General features: G+C 38.3%; 1 long non-coding RNA gene across 1 annotated transcript in view; it reads left to right on the forward strand.

Annotated features, from left to right (window-relative positions):
- Nucleotides 1–786: 786 nt before the first annotated feature.
- LOC103916374 overlaps nucleotides 787–14305 on the forward strand; it is a 29087-nt gene continuing 15568 nt past the window's right edge. Inside the window, exons 1-2 of the long non-coding RNA XR_663579.1 lie at nucleotides 787–847; nucleotides 2842–2989. This is a non-coding gene — a long non-coding RNA (uncharacterized LOC103916374). The remainder of the gene's footprint in view (nucleotides 848–2841; nucleotides 2990–14305) is intronic.

Genomic DNA, 14305 nt, shown 5'->3' on the forward strand with positions numbered 1-14305 from the left:
TGGCAGGGAAGCAGATAGACGGTCACCGAGAGAATCTAGGAGGTAGACACTAATCCTGGTAGTCAGTGAGCGCTTGTCACCTATAAATCTTGTGTTACAGAAGTAACTTTTTTTTCTTACCTCTGCTTCGTAGTTTGGGATGTTGAAGCATAGAGAAATTAGTTCATTTGCTCAAATCTTTAAAATAAGTGGCAGAATAGAAGCTGTAATTTAAGTTTGCTGCTTGGTAATCCTGTCTGGACCATTTGATCACTTATTGTTGGAAGGAAAAAACCCCTGCCTTGTTAGTCTCACTTGATCTCCTTTTCAACTCTGATTTTGCTGGTTGTATTTTCCAGAAGTGAGGACATTGGGGGGGGTGGGAGTTGCACATTTTAAGTGCTTCATTGATGCACCCATTGAAGACCTTCCTGGCAAAAAAGAGTGCCTTAAAAACACTGCTGTGAAACCAATTTCAGTGAGGAATGTGGCTTTTCCTCTGAAGGCATAATGGACAGCTGCAAGCTGAAGTTGAAGAATTCACTTAGAAAATTCAAGAGTGAAAACTTTGCTTGGGATCATAAACAGTTTCTAAGAAAAATAATCTTTTATTTAAAAAAAAAAGGAAAATTTTGTCCAAGCTACTTAAATTACTTCCCAAAAGACAGATTGAGATGAAACTACCAGTGCAATTATATGATTTAATATTGTAAACAATAACTTCTGTTCCTGTGTAGTTTGCTCAGTGCTTCCACAAATGACAAGAGAATGAAGAAGCCTTTTTAACTTTTCACTGTTGTTTTTTTCAGATTCCTGCCTTTCACAGTGTGTATCTGTGAAATTTCCAAAAGAACAGCAGGCTTTCTCAGTGAGTGAGATTTACCACCAAGTTCAAGAAGGGAATTAGGTTCTCACTGTTAACTTTGATACACTAAATGGGCCCAGAAAGATAAAACTGCTAACATGATTTTATGTGACTATTTAATAGTGTATTTTTGGATCACAGAGGTTCTATACAGTCTTGCTAAGATGGTAAACAAGTGTTGTTTTTTTTTTTTTAAAGTTAAATAATGTAACAGCTGAAAGCATTAGTTATTAAATCTTTAAGAGCATCCTTTACTTTCAAGGAGTTCTGTAAGGAACTTTTTCCTTGTCTTCTGTTGTTAGTTTGACAGCCTCTAAAGGTCTCTAAAGACAGCAATCCCTGTCTTTTGGCAGGAAGAGCATGAGCTGACATAACTGGAGCTGTTGTTGAAGGCCACTGGCTCCTCTGTGGCAAGATGCACCTTTAGAAGGGGATAGAGAGCAAGGCAGTTTGTATGCAATTCAGAAGTTCAAGTGGTAAACTTGAACTCTTGTTAAAATGTTGTTGGAAGCACATGACCTAAAAATGGTGTCATAAAAGATAGTCTTGAGTGGCCAAGCACATTTTTTTAAATGGAAAAACAAAAAGATAAGAAAACATTACGAGAGAAGAGCGCGTGACAGCAGGTATTCAGGTCTCATAGTCTGCATGACATTTGTGAGGAATGTGGCAATGTTGTTCAGGTTAGGATGAGCGCAACATATAGTTCTGGAGTCCCAGAGAAAGTAACAGAGGGGGAGATACAGCCTTGGGTATGCAAAGCTTGGGTAAACCTTTGTCCTTTCTATTTAGATATTTTCCAGATTTCTTTTGGATTATAGCCTGTCAAAGGCTGTTGTTGATAGAAGAACTCATCCCCTTGTTATTTTGCATATGATTCAGATAAAACTTCTGGTATACCCCAAATTTGGTTGTGGATTCCATTCTCTTCCTCCCCTAATATGATCTCAGTATAGTCCTTGAACATACCAGTTATTCTTTACATGGACTAATGCAGTATTTCTGTCTGTCCAAGACTTTTGTGTTTTTTTTTCTGTGAACAACTGTGTATCTAAAGCTGAGCAGAATTTTTCTTATCTCCTGCAACTTAAAGTATAAAATTCTGCACACCAGGTTCATGTCTCTTATAATAGCTACATGTTATACAAGCGAGTTATGGCAAAGCATGAAGAAGGAAGAGCAGAAGTTGGAATTTTTGAGAAGAAACCAACTGATGTGAACAGTGTGTGTAGGCAAAGCATAAGCAAACCCACTTGAAGGTTGTCTTAATGACAGAGGAGAAGCAGTTAAACCTCACAAGGCTGTAGATCATGTATCTGTATTGGAAAGGAAGATGGTGGTAAAGAAGATAAACGTGATTCCTGTGTGACACTATTCTGTGCTAATGGAACATTGGTACTAAAATTTTGTGACATCTTTGGGGGAAGTAGGCACCATTTGTAAGATGGGCTTTTATTTAAAAATTATGCTAGATGATTTACTGTTAAATACATTTGTGGAATAGTTGCCCTTTATTAGATTATTTTTTCCAAGGGCTAGCTGTTGAAACAGGCTTGTAGTTGGTGAGGCTGAATTAGATGCGAGAGTCCTATTTCTTTCTAGCCTAATTGATAATATGCCTAGAAAATACAGACAAGTTTTTGAGCATGTGGGCTTCTTTGGATCTGTAATAGAGCAGTAATTTTCAAGCGAACATAATCATTGAGCTTGAACCTCATTGTGGTTTAGCAATAGGAATGAGCAGATGAAAACTGCAAGTTGGTTTTTGTGGTGTAGTTTTGCTTAATACTGCGTAGAAGGTGAATTGCAAACCTCTGGTGAATTGCAGTTCCACTGAAAATTACTGACATCTTAGGAGCTAAGATTTCATCCCTGCTCTCTGATGTTTCAGTCATTCTGTTGACAGTGCTTTATGGTTAGCTATCTGTACTTCTGTTTTCTCTCCCAAATTCTTTGGGTGAAAACTGCATTCAAAATGTTGTATCTGTTATTTCTAGAGTAATGATTTCAAGATGCCAGGTGGTGCAAGAATCTCATTCAACTGTGTGGATTCCTCTCTTTCATCTCTGAAAAACTGCCAGTCTTACATAAATACTGGAATGGATATTGCTACTCATGTTGCCCTTGACCTTGTGGAAAGCTTCAGTAAGTATATTCTCTCTTGTATTGCATCCCGAATCTGACAGATGAGTCCTAGGCCTACATATTTTGACTTAGTTACTGTCAATATCTATCTTCATTATAGGAACTGTAGCTCTTTTGGCTAGACCAGGGTGTTTTCATTCCAATCACTTCATTGTCTTAAATGATAAATTCAGTGAAAATGTAAATACCAGGCAAACATTGTCCCAGCGTTTGTAACACCCAAGACTAACTGCGTTCCAGTGGTTGTTACCCTACAGCTTTGTAAAAACTTTAATGTTGCTGAATGATAGGGAGAAGGCTTCTTAAGTGGGTGAATAAAATGGCTTTTCATTCTAATACTGCTTCTTTGTGTGTGTTTTATTTGATGTTTAGGGCAAGCTATATTAAAATAATGCTAATGATATTGAGTACGAAGCTTGAGACACCTCTAAGGGGATGCGATTTTTTTAAATGCTGTCTCTCTCTCTGCTGAAAATTGAGCCCTTTTTAGGGTGCTTCAATTTGGACACTTGTGAAGTGGGGTACCTTAAATCTGTAATCACTTCTAACAGTCTCGTCATTGCTATTTCACAATAACAGGTGCACTGCAAAGCTACTTTTCAAAGACAAATATTAGGCATCCCATTTCTCTGTCTTCTTAGATCTATGATGATGTTTTCACTAGGAAAAAATAAAAAACTTTAAAGCTCCAAAACCCTAATAGTTTTATTTATGAGTGGAGAGTGAGAATCCTCTGAAAGAAAAGTTTTGCTGTTCATTATAAATCTTGCACTCAACTAAGCCAAGGTTTATGTACAATCAAGATGAATGCTTTTCACTTTGTCTAGTGTGATAGTTCTCTCTCCTTTGACTTTTTTATCCATACTGCTGTCAGAGACAATTGACATGCCATTTCTAGCGGGGCAGAGGAAATTGAAAGCTTGTCTGAACCGTCAACTGGGGACTCCCTTTGAGGTAAAACTGGTATAACCAGTTCTGTTTCCTCTCTGCTTTTGCAGTCGTTCTCTCTCCTACTTTGCCATAAGCAATGCATGGAAATACACTGAATGTACTGAATTCTTTCAGTCCCAAGACTGCAGAACAATCCACAGAAATCAGTTATTGCTACAAAAGTTAAAAGCTTTGATTAATTTCACCTTTCAACGGGAGAAGCCCCCGTTGCATTCCCATTTGGAGGGGTGAAAGGCAACTTAAGCTTCACTGTGCAGGTCTGCAGCTGGAAGTCTGTGCATTCTACTCCTAGGAAATGTCATTCTCTTCCTCACTTACCTGCTTCTGACACATTAATCTTTAATTACAACCTTGAAATTATTTTGTCCATTTCATTCAGTAACCAAAAGGACCATACTTAGCATTCTATCCTGAGAGAGATTACTCTTGATGAAATACCTATGGTTGTTCTTACAGTTAAGTTATATCATGTGACTGGAAAACAGCTCCTAGACCATAAAACTAGTTTTATTTTAACAGGGGCAACTTTCCTTTGGAATCATAGCTAGAGAATTATCAAGCACGACCTTTTAACACAGTCTGTCCCATTGCTCTACAGAAAAGCTATTCCAGACTTGTATTTGTAGCTTATACCTCTTTGGTCTGGTGTTACAGTGTTAGCTTTTTACTTACAATAGTTGTCTTCTTCACTCCTACACTTTTCCTTGCAGATGTATGTACATGTGTACACGGAAGAAGCAAATGAGTGAAGCTCCTCACTTTTATAAGCTTTGGTTTTCACTCCCCTGACCACTTCACTTGGACTTAAAGTTCCTATGTTCCTTATACAATGCCATCAGGAAAGATACAGGGTTTCTGTGGCATGACATACTTTTGGTAAACAAATACTTTTGGTGTTTTAAAATGAGCATCATCTGATCTGCCATACTTGACTGTTCAGCTCTTACCTCCAGCTCATATGCAGCCATTTCTATTTCTAGAATTGTTACTCGTCTGTCTTACTTGCCCTCATGTTCTGAGGCAAAATATTAATTTAATTTTGAGCCAGCGTTAGATAATATGTTTCTGCATTCTTGTTCCTGTCCCATTTGCAATTTGTTTTAATTTCCTTTACAAAATCTGACTTTGTCTAGCTTCTGACAGGTTTCATTGCCAGGCTTTGTAGAAGCAAAGAATTCTATTGTGACTTATTTTATTTTACAAGCACTATTTCTGTGAAGGTATTTTGTTCCTTTGGACTTTCATATTGGACAATGCTGGTTTTTGGGAATAGTACTGAAAATTTTCATAGCAAGTACATGAGAGAAATTACATTTACATCTGGAGATAACTGAAGAGGCAGGCAAAGTTAGTGCAGTAAGTGATGTCTGTTTCCTCTGTTAATTGCTGTTCTCCACAAGCCCAATCCTGAAAACATTTACTGGTAAGCATATTTATTAAATAGTACACACTAGCATTTGCTGGACTGGCTACTGTTTAATGCAGTACTATGGAGGGACTTCCCATAAACGTACCTGATGCTAAGTTAGATCAAAAGATCTAACTAGATCACTTTTCTCTACTTTCTTAGGTATGGTAGTGGGTTTGCTCTGGTGCTGTATTTGAGATGCTTTCTAGGCAGCAAACACCATAGTTTTTTTTGTTTTTTTAACAATTAAACAGTGATTTGTGAAAGAACCTGTGTGTGGTTTTTCTAACTTCAGAGCTCTAGTAAAGCAGACAAATATAAATGAAAAAAATTAAGTTTTCTTTGACATGTTTAAAGGGATTTTATGGTACGCCAATTTTCTGGGTGTTTCCCTGTTCAGTAAAAATCACTTCCTGCATATTAGCACTGTAGGCATAGAAAAGGCTCTTCGGTTTCTGATGTGTTTAGTGGAGAACGATACGAAGAACACTTCTAAAGGATGTAAAAAGAAGAGAGTTTGGTGTTTCAGCACTTTTGTATGCATGTAAGAGAGAAAGCAGCCATGATTGTTCAGGTGGTGTGAAAATCAAAGCTCACTAGGGGGCAGCAGAAGATAGGAAGTAAGCAGTACTTCCATTAAAGTTTAAAAAAAAAAGGCATTGAAAAGAAACTGGCCTCTTTACCTGTCTGTTGATCTGGCCATGACCCTTGAGTAGCCTAAAGTCCTCTCCAGTTAAACCATCCAGAGAACAAGGAACTCTTACACTTGTTATGGAAGCTATAAAATCCTCTGAGAATGATTTTTAATTTGAAATTTGTAAACAGATGGTGGTAGTGTTACATAGAATAAAGAGGGAATAAAACTACTTGTTTGACTGTGAAACCAGAGGGCTGCCAGTAGGAAGGGGTGCCAGACTTGGCAGGGCAGGAATTGGTTCAGGATATTCCATGATTTATAGTAACCTATAGTAACCTTTCTTCAGACATCTCAGATGCTTTGCAAACACTGGCTAAGGCTCTCAACTCTCTGGGAGGTAAATAATGGTTACAGGGATTACTTACTTCACCACCACTGAAATGAAACTCTTTTGGGTGAATAATGGCTGCTATATAGAAACATTGTAACTGTATCATAACCCAAAAGAGAAAAATAAAATTTCCTCCAACTGACTGAAACAACTGAGAAAACTTTACTGGAGAAGACAGGTAGAGGTTTTTGAGTTGGACGTCAGGGACATCAGATTAAATTGCCTACTCATGAATAAATATCACAATAGATCTTTCACAGCTTCATTTTGACATAATGTTTGAAAGTTTCCGAACTAAATCAAACACTGGGTTTTCATTTAAACAATAATTTCATACGGAGAATACCTCCTGTTGAATTGAAACTCTCCTTTCTGTCAGCACCATAATTCCTTTTAGGAACCTGCCATCTACCTACTTATTCGCTTCAGTCCTGCTTAAATGGAATTTATCTGTTTCTAGGTAAAGGCGGCATGGCTGCAAGCCAGTGCACGTACTGATGCTACCACCATTGATTACTGTGCCTACTGTTCATTACTGTGCTGCTGTAGTTAAATTTATTCTGTCTTAAAAGCCCTATGTACATCTATTAATTACATTCTTAAAAATGAACACTTTTGCTCTTCATAGTTAACTTACATGAGGCCATTACTTTCTGGCAATAACAACAGAGCCTTTTAGTCTGGATACAGTTCTCAGGTTTGGGGTGCTTTTCTTTTCTTTTTTCTTCTCCTACACATTAATTGTGCTCAGAACTTCCTATTAACTTGCTATTTTCCCCTATAGCTTTTGACTTTCTGTTCTGGAAAGATAAAGTAATCTCACTGGACACAGCTATTCTGAGGAGTATAAACAACTGTTAGAGAAATTGATGGGGGAGGAAGGGTTCAATTAAATAATTAAACATTGTAGCTCTGCAATAAATAGTGGTCAGAGAAATCTAGAAAAGTGAGGGAAGCAGTTTCATGGGTACAAATTGCAATTCAGATGACTTTGAAGATCTAAAGATTTATAGCCTCTCATCACACGGTCCCACATTTTGAAATGTAGGACAGATTGTACCAATTAATCTAATTCTCCATTACCTTGAATAAGTGTGTTTTACTACTTTCTGCAAAATAATAATACTAATAAAAGCAGTGCTTTCCCATTTTGTATGAATAATGGAAAGATTTAATACCCAATATTTCTAGGCGGATTCACATTCATCTCTACTTATGCATATAGTTCTCTTGACGTCTGTTTGCAGTTTACAACAGTAAATTTAAAATTATTCCTGTCCATTTAAGCTTTATTTAATGCTGTGAGATGTTTTGGGAATCCAAATGAGAGATAATATGGAAGTATGGATTTTTTACTATGGAATTGTAAATAATAACAGACCTCACATGAAGAAGTCAAAAGGAAAATATTTCACAGTAGAATTAAAACATTCTGAAACGTCTGTGAGGCCCATAATGATATAAACGCTCAGAATCTGTTCCCAGCTTTGTACTACCTCCCCTTTCTTTTGTGCTTTCTAGCATCTTGTTCACTGCTGCTGCACTCTGGAGATAAATCTTAAGTTGGCTCTAACCACAGTGATTCCCAAGTCTCTTTCCTCTAAGGAATCCACTGTTCACAGTGTGCCGTAAGGATGAGATACTTAGACTACTGTAAGGTTCATTGTCAAAATTGCACTTAACCAAGTCTTAATTTCATCAGTGATTCTATTGCTTAGTCCACCAATACATTTATGTCCATTTTGTTCTAGTCCTGTATAGATTTATGAAAAGAAATTACTAGTGTTAAATATTCAGGTCAGGCATTGCTCATTTATGAACATGTACGATCTCTAGCCAAATAAGGCAGAGTTTCTGTTAACTGCTGTTAATTTAGGTGAAGAATAATTTTAATGCATCTGATCCTGAAAACCTTTTATTTTTCAAATAACTTTGTTGATGTCCGTGAAGTTAAATTGTCGATTAAGACCTCCCTGTCTATTGAGAATCTGCAGACTTTTAGTTTTGAGCATCTTCATGGTGTTGTGTGGGGAGCATGTGCTGGTAAAAAGACAAAATTTAAAAAGATCCTGTAAGGGATTAAGGATCTGTATCTAGAGGTGAAAACTAGTTTCACCAAACTGAATGTCAAAGGGAAACAGCCAATTTAAAAGCTCATTTTATTTAATGAGTTAAAAAGAAAGGTAAGTTTTATGTCCATCTCAGTCTTTCTGCTGATTATCCTTAGATACCGACATTGTCTAAAGGTCGTATTTTTCTCTTCTTTCAAGAATACCATTGTGGTATAGAAACATTTAAAAATGTTACTATATAAAAAAAAAAAAAAGCAGAAAAACAGTCTGTGCACAGTTGGTTTCAGTATGTCCTCCTGGTGCTCAGAATACTGTTGGATGTTCTGTGGCCCAGCCTAGCAAAATACTGAACGAAAGGATACATTGAAATTCTTGAGTGGTCCACCACCTTTCAGAACGGTTTGTATATTTTAAAGCTTAAGCACATGCTTACATCTGTTGCTGGACTGAAGTGCTAATAGATATGTGAATTTGAAGGTGATGCTGTTCAAAATCAGTTATAATGCAAGTAAAATCATCTAAGTTCTACTATAATTTGCATCTTCCTAAATTTAGCCTCAAGCTGTTGTTTGAGCTTTAGTAGTGCGATTGAAAAAAGAATTCACTAAGTCAGTACTTGTTTGGCAATGTCTCTCAATTGTAATGCTCCTTGTATTGGACTTAAGCCCCATATTGACACCTCTGCACACTGAGGAACAGCTGTTTGCACTGCTAATTTAACTTTTCTTAGTTGCTGAACTGTCTTTACTCAAACTGTTTAAAGTAGTTCTAGAAAGCACTGCTGGACATCCATATGAAATACTTGAAGCTTAAGTCTTATTCTCTGTTTTTGGAATTCATGTAACCTGCCATGTGCGTTGACTGATGTGCTGGTAATGATGTGAATATGCTGGCCCAGTATAGTTCTGCCGTATCCAAAACAGGCATCCATTCCCAGCTCCGCTCAAAGTCATCGGATGTGAATTCTGTCAACTTGCTGAGGGTGGCAGTTTTATCTGACTCCTTGGGAGAGAGCAGCAGAACTTTTTCAAGAATATGGGACTGTGAAGTACGGAGAGTTGTAGATATCGGAATGAAGACGACTAACTCGTGGTCATCTCCAGGCTTCCAGCCCAGCAGCTTGCTCTTTAGAGGGGCCGTTGCTTTTGTCTCTGGACTGGAGCCAAAGCTGTGTGGGACTGGGAGGAATGTCCAGTACGAATGGGAAATATTTGGGAGGGCTGGAGAGTATGCTAACTACAGACAAGATGATAAGAATTTCTTAGCATAAAACTTCTGAAAAGCATTTTAAAGCATTAACAGATAGGTTTTTTTCTAATTAGCTGAACGGGTTTTTGAATAGAGCGCAAGATGCTTCCTTGGTATCCGGGACTTTCTTCCAACCACACATCACATTCCCACTGTGAAGTGTAGAGGCCCTGGAGTGTAGAATAGCTGGGTGGGAAGCAGTTATTGCACCTGAACTCTAATCTGATTTGGGGGGAAAAAATGAGCTGCTTTTTCTTCAAAAACTTCCCCTAAAATGTCATGGTCAGCTGCTACTCATGGCGGCTTGCCATCTGTATTAGATAGCAGTGATCTTCCTGTAGCAGTATCGGGGTCTGCATGAGAATTCCTCCTCTCTTCCTCCACACTTTGAAGGATTTTTCTGCTCACCAGTATGTACAGGGCAGGCCCATGGGTCTTACAGAGTGTTAGTGATACGATTCTTTGGCATGTGCCCCAGATTAAGTTAGCCCTTTACAGCTCTGGCTTTTCCTGCTTGTCTGCTTGTTTCCTATTGCATAACCTGCTCGCTCTGCCAGCAGAGCTTACCTCAGTTCCGGCTGCTTATCCCATTTGTCTGTTCCCCTTGCCCCAGAGCTGTCTCTGTGCTTCTCTTCATGTGTGCTGCACTGCATCTCACATGTGCAATCTCCCTTTACTGATTGCTTTCTATTCTCCAGATTGCTTGGGATCCACTTGTGTCATGATGCCTGCTAAATACTAGCCAAACAGCAGTCAGTAATGTAGGATCTTTTTTCAGTGTGTTTTTAGCTCTGTGAGATTACCCACCCAGCACTTTGTTTTCTCTCGCTGCTCTCTTAAAATGGTGTTAAACAGGAGTCACTCTAAACATTGCTGACCCTTGTTGACATAGGAAGGAGCGTAGAGACTATAGACACGGCAGTCAGCCTAGTTTTCTAAAATTATTGGCAGCCTTTAATAAACAGTTGGTTCATGAGTTTCTATGGAATATCCACTATTCTTACATGCAGTGGCTTTCTAAACCTATAACAAACAGTCAGACTTGAAGATCGTAAGTTCGTTCAGCACTGAGAGCAGGGGACCTTTCCATGGAAGTTTCTCTGTCATTGACCTAAAACTTCCCCTACTTGGAATGGCACAAATGTCAGTATAAGGATGGACTCTATAGCTGTGTTTGAATATAAAATGGTTTGCTTAATTTGTTTCCTTTGTTCTTTTTTTTTCCAGTTTATTTTTCATTGAAAATTCAAGTGCAGAATTCCTGCAGTACCATAATATAACATGAATCTTAACATTGGCAAAGTTCTTGTGCATGAAATGACCATGATGTGATTGTTTTGGGATCCAGAAATGAACCTGCTGACACCTGTGCTTCTAAAATTTTCATGCTGTGTTAGTTTCCATGGTGCTAGAGGTCATTGTCCTTCATAAAAATAATCAAAACATAAGGTACTTGTCCTGAGGACGGGCTATCGTATATATAGTATACTATAGTATATAGTATATGTGCTTGAGTAAGAGGTAGCATGAAGCTCAGCTGACTGAGGAAATGAGCAGGACTAAACTTTGACTTGCTATCCTGTTCTTGTCCAGGGAAGATAAGCTGTGTCAAGATGTTTTCTTGCTACATCCTACCTTCCTTCGCATGTGAATTGTGGTTTTGTTAGGTTGCTCTCCACCTCATAGCGGCCTCATAACAGACAAAGCTGTGGCCTGTGTTGTAGGGACCCTGCATGAGGAATCAGACCTTGTTTTTCCCTTGCGAGCCCATATATCTGTGAAGGTTCTCAGTGCAGGAGTAGCATTAGAATTGAGCAGTCCATTACTTCTTTATGGACACAAGGGAACAATCTTACCTGGATTGGAAATCCCCAAGAGTGTGCCTCAGTCTCTCAGAATTTACTTTGTCTTTAGGTTAGAGTAAATTCCAAGTAAGGGTTGCAGGATTTTTTTTTCTCTTTTCTTGCTGGAGAATGTAAGTGTAGAATGTCAAAGTCCACCCTGGAGATAAATGGCTTTTCACTGACGCTTGCTGTACAAAGATGTTTTCTAGCTTTGAGAGAAGGTACTGTAGAAAATGAAGAGAGACCAGTCATCCATTAAGTTCAGTAACCCTTCTGTGTTAGCCTCTACCAGATGCTTCCTGTGAAGCTGCAAGAATTCCCTCATGATCCCAGTCTGTTCACAGAGGAAGTTTCTTTCTGACCCCAGGCATTTATCTGCCAGAAGCTGTTTGTTAACTCGTCTGCTTTGTCGCTACACCAATGTCTGTGGTACTAATTGGTGGCATGCACAAACTCAGTGTAGGCACCAAAATTACATCTTTCCTCCTGGGAAGGTTCTTTTCCTTTAAACGTTTAAAGTCAACTTGTATTTTGGGTTATGTGAGATAAAATATTTCAGATTACCTTTCTCAAAAATACTAATTTTGCTTTCCTTCAAATCCCTTGCTTAAGATTCATCCTTTTAGGAAAGATGTTCTTTTTTATCTTAACTTATGCTTGTCCTCTATTATGTTGTGCTTCTTGGATTGTTTGATAGGTATTTAACCTTTCAACTAACAGTGAGGAAGATACGTATGTTTTCTTGAAGTTGGTAGGTAAATGGTGTCACACTTTCAGTATTTTTTCTTCAAGTAATTTTATTTTTTGAAACAAAAAGGACTGGTTGGGTTCCTGTGAAATGCTTTTCTGAAGACAAAAATATTACATTTTGTGCATTATGCTCTTCAGTCAATACCAAAATTTTGAGAAGAGAGGGTTGGATTATTTCTTTATCCTACTTTTGTGCTTCAGTAATTACAGTGTAAAAATTACTTAAAACATGTATAGCCGGCACTGATGAGCCCATTGCTGGTGGTTGGTTCTGAAGGCTGTTCTTCAAAGAAGCTGTCTGAAAAATGAGAATTTGGAAATGTGCCTTGTTTCAAAATCTGGAAAAATATGACTTGTAGTGAAAGATTTGTGTTCTTTTCTATTTATCCAAAACCCACCCTGACCATAGTCTGTAATCTTACAAAGTGGGAAGGAACAAATACGTAGGGTTGTTATTCTTTCCTAGCTGGAATTTTGACTGTAAAAAGAACACAGTGCAGCGAGGGGAAAGGAGCTGTGCTTTTATTCTGCTGGCTCTTTTTCGATCTGGGCACTCAGTAAGCTGAGTGCATCCAAGTACCTTTGTTCCTCAACTGTTGCAGTTCTGGAAGGAACGGGAAGCCCATGAGGTGGCAGCAAAGGCTTTCCTGCAGCTTGTGCCGTTCCTCCTTCACCTGCCGCGGTCAGCTGTGGCACTGCGGTAACTCGCGCCCAGAACGGAGGTCGAGGTGTTGGTGCCACATCACAGTACTCGTGCATTTAGTAACACTAAAATATAAATGGAGGATTAAGATTAATAGTGGAGAAAGAGAATTAGTATTATCAGATCGTAGATTTTTAAAGCTGTTCGGGACCAGCATGATCTACTGCTTTGACTTCCTGCATAATACAGATCATTGCATTTCATAGAATTATTCTTGCATGAAGCTGCTATGTTGTGGTTGAACTAGAGAGTATCATTCAGAGTGAAATCCGGTCTTGATTTAAAGCTAGATTGCTGAATAACTGTCTTTAGTGCATCCTCATGGAAACGTACTGAAAGCTTGCACCTGAACAGAAGGTCATACTTGGGACAGTCTCAGTTTTTGTCAGAACTCTCGTGAGTGCTCAGATGAAAACTGCACAATTTTTATTTCTCAGGTTTCGGTAGGTGGTATTCACATAATGTCTGATTTCAAATACATACATACATAGTGTATGTGTGTATATTTATACTTTTTCTTATGTGTTTTCCTAAGGAAGCGGGTAATTTTCTCCCCAGAGGTCATTATGAGTTAGGGAGGTTTGCAGTCACCTGGTGGGTTATCTCATGTACCCATAGTCACTATAAATTTCTCTGTGTCATAGACCTCATAAATTCTCAGCAGTCTTCAAAATAGATCATACGTGGGATTTAAATGCTGTATAGACCTTTTTGCAGACCCTCTGCACGCTAGTGGTGTTAACCTTGAGAGAATGAGTGAGCTTACAGCTGTAAGTTACAGGCTTGAAATTGCTGGGTGAGGTTCTTTGGCCTCTACTATGCATGAGATCAGAATAGATGATCCTAATGGTCTGTTTCAGCTTCAAAATACTATGAAGTACTGCAGAGGTCTTGTGTGGGCTCTTTAGCACAAAGATAAATCAACCTCTTTGAACAAGAGCCAGAGAGGAATATTTTATCTGAATAATTTACTGTATGAAAATATTCTCTGTAGTATATTAATCTGTCATTTTCTTATCATCATATTTCTGCCACAGAAATGTGGCAATAAGAAAATACCGCTAACTCCTCTTTAAATGTAGAGGCATACAGTATATATAGAAAGTAGTGTGGGCTTTGAAGAACCCACTCTGAAGGCTTTAATTTTTATCAATTTGAGTAGATCAGTATTTAGCTTTCAGTGATCTAATTGTGTGCCTAAATAACTAGGGAGGGAGGAGGAACCCACAAAAGTAGAAAAAATCTGGGGTTGGCAGCATTCAGAAAGATTAAGAATACAAAGCAATTGTATTTCTTTTCTTGATTCTTTCCA

Source organism: Pygoscelis adeliae, unplaced genomic scaffold, assembly GCF_000699105.1.
Source record: "Pygoscelis adeliae isolate BGI_AS28 unplaced genomic scaffold, ASM69910v1 Scaffold103, whole genome shotgun sequence".
In the NCBI taxonomy this organism is placed as follows: domain Eukaryota; kingdom Metazoa; phylum Chordata; class Aves; order Sphenisciformes; family Spheniscidae; genus Pygoscelis; species Pygoscelis adeliae.